Source organism: Rattus rattus, chromosome 4, assembly GCF_011064425.1.
Source record: "Rattus rattus isolate New Zealand chromosome 4, Rrattus_CSIRO_v1, whole genome shotgun sequence".
Classification (NCBI taxonomy): domain Eukaryota; kingdom Metazoa; phylum Chordata; class Mammalia; order Rodentia; family Muridae; genus Rattus; species Rattus rattus.
This window is the reverse complement of record NC_046157.1, coordinates 7382010-7391146: the sequence shown is the minus strand read 5'-3', so window position 1 is coordinate 7391146 and position 9137 is coordinate 7382010. Positions and strand designations below refer to the sequence as shown.

The 9137-nt window shown below is 45.9% G+C and overlaps 1 pseudogene; it reads right to left on the bottom strand.

Moving 5' to 3' along the window:
• Positions 1-2824: 2824 nt before the first annotated feature.
• Positions 2825-4376, bottom strand: LOC116897760 (annotated as a pseudogene).
• Positions 4377-9137: the final 4761 nt, after the last annotated feature.

Below are 9137 nucleotides of genomic sequence, written 5' to 3'. Positions count from 1 at the left end.
TGACACATAAAAATGTTAAGGATGGCCAATCTTTTAATTAAATCTCTATTCTGTCAGCTTAGTCACCAAGAGCAAATGTTCTTCATAAAAAAATACCTCTTCCTTCCTGTCCCTGCATGTTCTGGTACAATGGGAGAAAGCAGAGTGGTCAGTGATGTGGGGATGCTGTCTGAAGCTTTCTCAGACCTCGTTACAGGGTCACACCTGACGGAACCCGATTCACTTGCTCTTTAGCCCTCAGATAGGACAGTGCACACTTTGTCTCAGTTTTACCTTAGAAGACATAACCTTTCTGCTCTTTATCAAGAATACATTGAGTTTGCCTGCGGGCCCAACAATAGGGACCTTCAGTCTAGCATCGATCAACCCACAGGTGCGATGTAAAACTATTTCTGTTTCTACACCGTGGCAGTCAGCTTCCAAATTTTTGTATTTTCTTAATCCTGAAAGGTGCACACAGAGTACCTTGTCCGTTTTTCTCACATTACAGATGTGGACAAGGGGTCCAGGATGCGGGTGGGACTTGATTAAAGCTACCAGATAAACGTTCTCCGTGGTTTACACTTCTAGGTACCTACCCTTACAAGGAAATATGCAGAGTTGCTGACTTGGCATTTCGGCCACTCCCATCACAAGCCAACGGTCCAAATGAGCAGGTTAGATATTCAGCTCTCTTCACTCTCCGTCTGTGCATTGCTTCTCGATACTGTGAGGCTTGTGACATCATTGATGAGGTTATTCTGGCTTTATGCCTGAGCAGGTGATAGCAGGTTCCTTTGTATCACAATACAGTTATAAGTGTAAATAAACTATTCTTAATGTAAATGCAAACAAGGAATGCATCTGGTGGCTGTATTTATTTACCTTCTGCTAAGCCCTAGTAACTCCACAGAGAAACCAAGATTTATTTAAAATTGCACCTCAATAACTGAACATTCAAATGGCAGACTACCCCCCAGCCCCATTCCTTGATACTTACATACTATTATTGATCTGCTTCTTTAGACCCGTTCTTCATGCCTCCAATGCCTTCATCCTCCCAGGTCCTCTGAATCTCCCTATCATTTCCTCTTGCTAGCGGATGTCCCGCCTTATTCTCTATTCTGCCCAGCCATTGGATGATCAGCATTTATTGACAAGGCAGAGAATAAATGGTAAGAACTGTTCACACAACTGTTTGTACTTGAGACAGGGGATTCTTGGTATAAGCATTACAATGCCATGCCCAGATTGAAACAAGATATGAGAGAAATCAGTATTTGAATAACCCAAGGGGAAACTGTGTACAGCATACAAAACAGTATGCCTGCAGCACAGTATTGGGATCTTGTTCTCCTACCCAGAAGATAAATACAGCTTTACAGTGGATGGTGGCATGTACCAGCAACAGAGTGTGGAGAAACAAATGGTCACATCTCTCACAGAAGCAGGAGGACGGTGTGCAGGGCCAGACATGCTCCTCCTGGAGTTGCTCTCTCACAGGCATTCAAGGGTTATCTATGAACTATCTTATACTCCCAAAGACCCAAGGCATTACCATTGGGCCCTGCCTCCTCAATGCTTCACTTTCTCCCAGCAGAAATACCCTGGACCATGGCTTTAATCACAGTGGACTCTTGAGGGATACTTAGACAATTCCCGAATCATAGCAAGTAGTATCTGAGACTACAGTGGGTCCTTAGAAATGGCCAAGAGACCTGCTTGGAGGAAGGGGAAATTACCAGGGAACCAAGTGTGTTAGCACTCGTCGGTCAAGCCTGTCTCTGAGGAGATAAGACAGGAAGATGCTGTGACTTTGAGGCTAGTCTAGACTACACAGCAAGTACCAGGCTAGCCATAGTCTATAGACCGAGACCCTACCAAAAAAAGGAAGGAAGGAAGATAGAAGGAAGAAAGGAAGATGGAAGGAAGGAAGATGGAGGGAAGAAAGGAAGGAAGATAGAAGAAGGAAGGATGAAACAAAAACTTAAAAAAAATAGAGGCACAGAATAGAGAAAATATTTGCAATACAGGTGACTGGTAAAATGCTTTAGAATATATAAAGAATTCTCCAGATAAGAATAAAGCAAATCTACATTTTCAAATGATCTATTTTTATTTCATGCCTATGAGTAATGAGTTTTGTCTACATGTACACCATGTGTATTCATGTTCACCATGTGCATGTATGTGCACCATGTGTATGCCTGATGTCCTAGAAGCAGCAAAGGTGTCAGAGTCCCTGGAACTGAAATTACAGACAGTTGTGCCAAGTGGGTGACGGGACCGAAACTCAGGTCCTCTGTGAGAGCCACGAGGGCTCTGAACCACCAAGCTATCTCCAGCCCCACAGGGTCACAATTGGAAAATTGGCAATCAGCAAAGACTGTGGGGACAGGAAGTGCCTAAAAACACTGCCATCACTGATTAGGAGAGAAATGAAGTAGAATCCAGCCTACAAGTCTATTAGAGCTGCCACAACCAGCAAGGCTGCCCAAGACGCTGGCCGCCTTCAGCATCACACATTCTTAGTGGAAATGTAAACTGATAAAATCTAATCTGAAAACCATTTCAGATTCTAAGCCGAGTTAAATAGGCATCTCCTTCACAATTCAGCAGTCCTATACCCATGTACACAGTAATAAAAACGTGTTTATATAACCGGCACTAAAAACTATGAATTTCTGTACAATTCCTGTATAACCGGGCCCAGTAATAGAACACATTCTTAGCATGCACAAGGCCTGGATCCAACCCTTAGCACTGATAAACAAACCCAAAAGACCCAGAGTGCCCTAAAACTGAACACAGTGTTCTTCAATTTTCTCTACCCAGAGTGAAGAAGTCAGGCATGGCTGCTCATGCCCGTGATCCTGGCACCTAGAGGGTCAAGGCAAGAGGATGGTCATGAGTTCAAGGCCAGCCTGGGCCATGGAGGGAGATTCTGTCTCAAAACAGAGCAGAAAACAACGAGTAAATAAACACTGGAAACACTCTGTATCTTGATGGTAACACTACAACTGTATGCATTAAAAGATGAAGTTTACTCTCCTAAGTTATACCAAATACGCTTGACTTGGGGACCACAGCTGTTGGTGAGAATTTCCACTCTGTGCCAGGCTTAATGGTTGGCCAATACTAGCTAAGTAATTAGGTAAGTATTAAGTAATACTAGCTTAGTAATTATTACTAAGGAATCATTTACAGTTTAGATGTGGCTCAGAACCCCAATCTTCACTAGGAATATACATTTTCAAAAATTTTGTAATGTGCACCCATTTTATTTATTTTTTGGTTTTTTTAACTGTAACCAGCTTTATTAAAGATACTTTTCATAAACAATCATGCTATTTCAGGCAGGACATGAGCAGACAGTCAACAATATCCAAGAACTTCCAAATTCCCTTCCTGTATAGATGACCAAAATCTGAAATCCACTATAAAACCCAATGAAGTCTTCATTCAATGCTTTGAAAGGGGAAGTAGCTTAGAGTGAGGGTTGACATTTCACATTAAGGAAGTTGTTTAACAACTTTCCACAAGCCGACCCTGATTGTCAGGAACTGAACATGGCAGAATCATGAAGATCCACAATCTTTTATAAAAGGAACCAGCGCTCTTCTGAGAACACTCGAGGAAGTCACTGCAAAGTCCACATCGCCCAGTAGACTAGAAAACCAATTTTGGGGGTGAGGCTCCAACAGGTCTCTGGTTTTAAGGGAATTAAGTCTGTGTTGATGATACGGGGGGGGGGGAGACAGGATATAGAAATGAATTTAGAGCTTCCCCAGACCACAAGGCCTTTTTTTTTTTTTTTTTTTTTTTTGCCTTGGTGGCCACCTATACAAGACCAGGATGTCTCTCCTGGAAGCCAAGAGGAACCTTTTGAAATTATCAAGGAAAGAGGTTTTCTGTCCTCAATTCAGCTTGGGTGACACATGATCCTTCCCCCCCAACAATGAAGTGTTCCGTGTGCTAACAATATAGTTTTAAAAAAAAAAAAGTAAAACAAAATTCTGCATTTTTATAAAACTTGATAAAAAAAAATAGTATTTCCAACTGTACCGCCAGTCACCAGAAGTACACAGTTATCAAAAATGCACACTCGCCACTCGGCCTCTCCAGCACCTTCGGCTTTCTGTGCCTGGTCTGTGTTGGCATCTCTGTTTTCTGCAGGATTGCTCGCATCCTTACCGGCGTCCGCCTTCCCCTTCTTCTCCTTGGGTTCCTTCTCTCCCTTCTCTGCAGGGCCTTTTAAGGCTTGGGCTCTGGCTTTGAAGGAGCAGGTTTAGCAGACCACCTTGCAGATCTCCTCTGTGGCTCGTCCTTCACCTTGGCTTTGTCTCCTTTAGCGTCCCCTTCAGCCTTTCTTTTGGGCATGGCGGCGGCAGGGTATGTCGGCGGCGCTGAGCATGGGTTTACAGCGGCAAGCAGGTTTGGTCCGTTCCGGGCGTCGTCGTCTCTCCTTCTTCCGCGCCCATTTTAGCTTAAAGAGACAAACATTAAATGGACAGTGTGGGTTCTGAGCAAACAGGCATAGTGCATTTGCATATGTCCTGAACCCGTGCAGGGTGATTCCTGAATAGAGGACAAATCTATGTTCCTGCAAGCCTATGCAGTGGGATTATGAGTTATACCACCATAGGAGGCGAAAAAGTAAACATAAAAAGTATGAGACCTTGATTGTTTTGATAATGTTTGTACTAAAGTTATAGTTTTTAACTTAAAAATTGGTGGTTTGATTGTTTTGAGACAAGGTCTCACCGTGTGCAGCACCAGAACCTTGGAACCTGGAACCTTGCTATGTAGACCAGGCTAGCCTCCAACTAAAAAACATCCACCTGTCTCTGCCTCCTGAGGGCTGAAATTAAAGAGCAGCCCCCACCATGCCCAGCTAATTTATAAAAATGTAAACATGAACACACATATGTATCCGTCATGCTGTTAACGTGTGTGTGTGTGTGTGTGTGTGTTAAAAGCTGCTAATGCTTTTTAACTTTTAAGAGCATAAATGTCCTTACTTATATAAAAGTAATACACACAGGCTGTAGAAAGTAGTAACCTCTTAGACCAGTGGTTTTTAAGCTTCCTGACCTGATGCCGTGACCCTTTAACACAGTTTCTCATGTTGAGGTGACTCCAGCCATATTTTTTTTTTTTGCTACTCCGTAACGCTTTGCTACTGTTATAAATCATAACGTAAATACCTGTGTTTTCTGATGGTCTTGGACGACCTCCCCACAGGGGTCGAGACCCACGTTTGAGGGGAAATGCTGGCTCAGAGCATTTACTGCACGTGTACCACTCTTCCAGATAGAAATATTTGCAGCACTCTTTTACAGAGATGGGCTGGGCTCATCAGGCTTTGCAACACGCACTTTCTTCTTAATAGTATTTATTATCCCAGACTGCTCTCCGTCTGCACCCACGGCCCGTCTGCCAGAGACTAATGTAGCCTTGCCACCAATCTGAGAAGTACCCCATACAATAGGCAAGCGTGAGTGTTCTAGGCTGAAGAAAACAATGTGTAAGATAAATAACCCTCGGGCGTTTTCCTGCAGTGTTGTCCTGTCTGCTGGAGGCTTCGAGGGAGGTGGGTGGGTGGGATAGAAGGGGCTCTTTCCTCAGGAGCTCCTCTGCCCGGAGCTCTGCTGTCAGCCGCTGACCACACCAGGTGTCATATTGGCTCAGCTGAGTTCAGGACCAAGCAAACTGAATAAGGCTGATACTGCCTATGCTTCAGACCTCCTGGTCTTCTGAGATGGCTGGCTATGTCAGCTCCAGACCCCAAGGCCATAATAACCACTCAGCACTCACCTGTCATCAGGATTCCTCACCATCCTCAACTGAGAAGAGTGACTAGACTAGTAGCAGGACAGCACTGTGTGGGTGGGGTCTGCACTGCGTGGGTGGGTCAGTGCTGCATGGGCAGGCCAGTACCACTTGTGCAGGACAGCACCCCTAGGAATAGCACCATGTGAGCGGGGCTGGCATGAGCAAGAACAAAGGTCACACTGCACAGTGATGGGCTTTGAGAAGGAGACACTCGGGCAGCCACCAGAATAGCGCAGCTCTACAATTACCACAATGGTGGCCAGGGGAAGGAAAGGTAGGAAGGAAGGAAAGAAGGAAAGAAGGAAGGAAAAAGAAAAAGACAGGAAGAAAGGAGAAAGGGAAGGAAGGATAGAGGGGGAAGGGAGAAAGGAAGGGAGGAAGGGGGAGGCTGTTAGGAGATATTTCTTTTCCAGTAAAGTTTAGAAATAGCTTTTCAAAGATGAAAGCAGTGTGCAGTGTCACACACCTGTCATCCTAGCTTTCAGGAGCTTTAGGAAAATAGACATTGTGTGTTCAAGGCCAGCCCTGTGCTGCCTAGTAAGACCCTATCTCAGAACAAACAAACGAACGAACATGTTCGCTGGTTCATTGACGGAAACCCAGATGTACATGACAGTGAAAGTGGGAAAGAAGCTGACTCTTAACACCCATGAGCAGCAAGCGCTCCTTGCTACAGAGCCTTTCCTTCTAGTCTTCCCGTGTCCACACAAACAGATCCTGCTGCATTTATCAAGGTACAGCTCTTTCCTCTGGATCTGGAGAGCCATCTGTCTCCACCTCTAACTCTTCTACCCTGCTGAAGAGGGACAAGACGGGTGTACGTGTTGTCCAGCAACCCAACCCCCGTTCTTACCCCTCTGAGGTCCCTGTCCTCTCCCCGCACAGAGACAGCTGTCATCTCTGAAAAGGCAAAGGCCACATGCCCATGACAGAACACTCTCCAGGACAGGCAGGCCCTTTTCACACTCCTCGGTTTCTGAAACATCAGTGTGGACTCTGCAGGAAATTCTGAACACCATAGACCCAGAGGGTGGGCTAAGAGAATCCTTCCTTGTTAAAAGTGGACTGGTTATTGGGGACAGTATTGAGGCAGGACTCCTCCACAGCTTAGGGAATAGAAACCACATGGGGGGCTGGAGTTGGGTATCCAAGGCTTAAGATGCTGCTTAGTGAGATTTTAGATGCCGGACCCCCAGTTTCCTCCCTATAAAAGGAGATAAGAGGACGTCCCTAATTGCTGCAACAAGAATTAAAATGGAATAAGAGATGTGTTTAGTCACCGCGTAACACTCAGTAAATAGTATTAATTATAAAACAAAAGTAATAACACATAACTTTTAAAGACAAGGTTAGCCAGCGGTGACACATACAGGGACACACTGTATCACATGTATTATTTGGTATATGAACATCTGGGCTTGAATAACAAAGTTTAATTGATTATACCATGTGGGTATATACCATGTGACAAGCTGCTTTGTGAGAAGATAGTGGTTCACCCCCAGTTGTCTTACTGAGTGTCTTGTAGGGATCAGGAACAGTTAGGGTACACAGAGGTGAGTAAGTAAGTCTCTGCTCTCCAGATGTTTATAGTTGGATAGGAAAGAGAGTTACTTCACTCTTTCACATGTACTTCCATAGGTATTCATGACTATGTAAGAGGCATGGGCATGGGTTTGTACCCCTGGTGATGAGCATGTGCTATATGGATACAATAAGATACTCTGGGGGTTGGGGATTTAGCTCAGTGGTAGAGCCCTTGCCTAGGAAGCACAAGGCCCTGGGTTCGGTCCCCAGCTCCGAAAAAAAGAACCAAAAAAAAAAAAGATACTCTGGGGGTGGGCAATTCCAACTTTAGCTTGAACTATAGCCTTATTACTCTTAAGACTATTAATAGGGGAGACCTAAGCGCTGAGGAAGCAGCTACATGTGGACGGGGCAAGTGCAGGGGCTGCAAACGCAGGGTCAAGCTTGTCACAAGGGAGAAGCAGCATTATGATGAGACAGAAAAGACAGTAGATCAAAGCTATGGGGGCAGAGGGGGCAGTGGTCACAGCTAGAGAGGTGGAGGGGGCAGTGGTCACAGCTAGGGAGGTAGAGAAGACAGGTCATAGCTGGGAGGCAGAGGGGAGAGTGAGTCATAGCTAGAACAGTAGAGAGGACATTGTGTCACAGCTGGGGAGGCAGGGGGACAGAAGTTCATAGCTAGAGAGGTAGAGAGGACAGCGGTCACAGCTAGGAAGGCATCTAGGAACTAGAAGATTTAGAGCAGAGGGCAGAGAATGTTTTCTCTAAAGGGCCAGATAGTAAGCAGTTCAGACTTTGTGGGTCACGTAGTTTTTGGTTGTAACTGCTCAAAGCCACCCTGCAGAGCCAAGGCAGCCTATGTAACGCAAACATGCCTGGGGGTGTTACAGTGTATCGAAAAGAAGGGGGATAGAAGTGAGGCAAATCCAGTCCTTAAGTTGTAGTTTGTCAGTCTTTGATTTAGTGCTGTGAAGGCCTATATGAGGCACCCGGACTACATCGTACTGAGGTTGGAGGCAGTAGACTCTGGGCTGTGGCTTTCAGGGACCCATCCACTCTGCAGAGAATGGACCAGTGAGTCGAGAGCAGAAGCAGAGAGGACAGAAGACTGCCGGGCTAGTCCTGAGCCCAGTGTGGAGCTGGTGACGCAGAGGTGTGTAAAATGACCCTGTCATCATTATAGCCTGATTAGAACCAGCAAGGTGTGTGAACTAGATACGAGGGATGAAGGAAAGAGAAGTGGGCAGGCCTTAGCCGCTGGGCCGTTGGGACTACATGCACCCAGGTGGAAATGCTGGTGGAGACCTGTGCTCTGAGGTCATATTAGCATGCTATCTTCACTCCTGCTAAGCACGGAGGTGGGACCGCCTAGCAGGCAGTAACATCTGTCCATCTAGAACTCGAGAAGCACTCAAGCTAGAGCTAGAGACTTGGGACTCATCCAAGCTCACACGCAGGCATCCTCACGGCTCTAACGCACGTACTGCCAGAGCTAAGATGGTAGGTAGGGAGGGAGGACTCAGGCACAACCATGGGTCCCTCTATGGCAACCAGGCTGGAGAGGCAGGGAGGGTAGCAGCTGAGGCAGGCAGGGCACCATGAGATCTATAGGACTGGGCAGGGCAAATGCCAAGTGCAAGAGACTGTGGGTTCCAAGAAAGCTTCAGGCAACTGCACTAGATCTGCCCAAGTCGCCGAGACAGGAGGAAGCTGCCCAGAGGCGCTCATCGGAGAAGCTCCACATCTGTTCAGAGCATCCAGAGAGAGGATGTTATGACTACATAAATTCGCAAGTC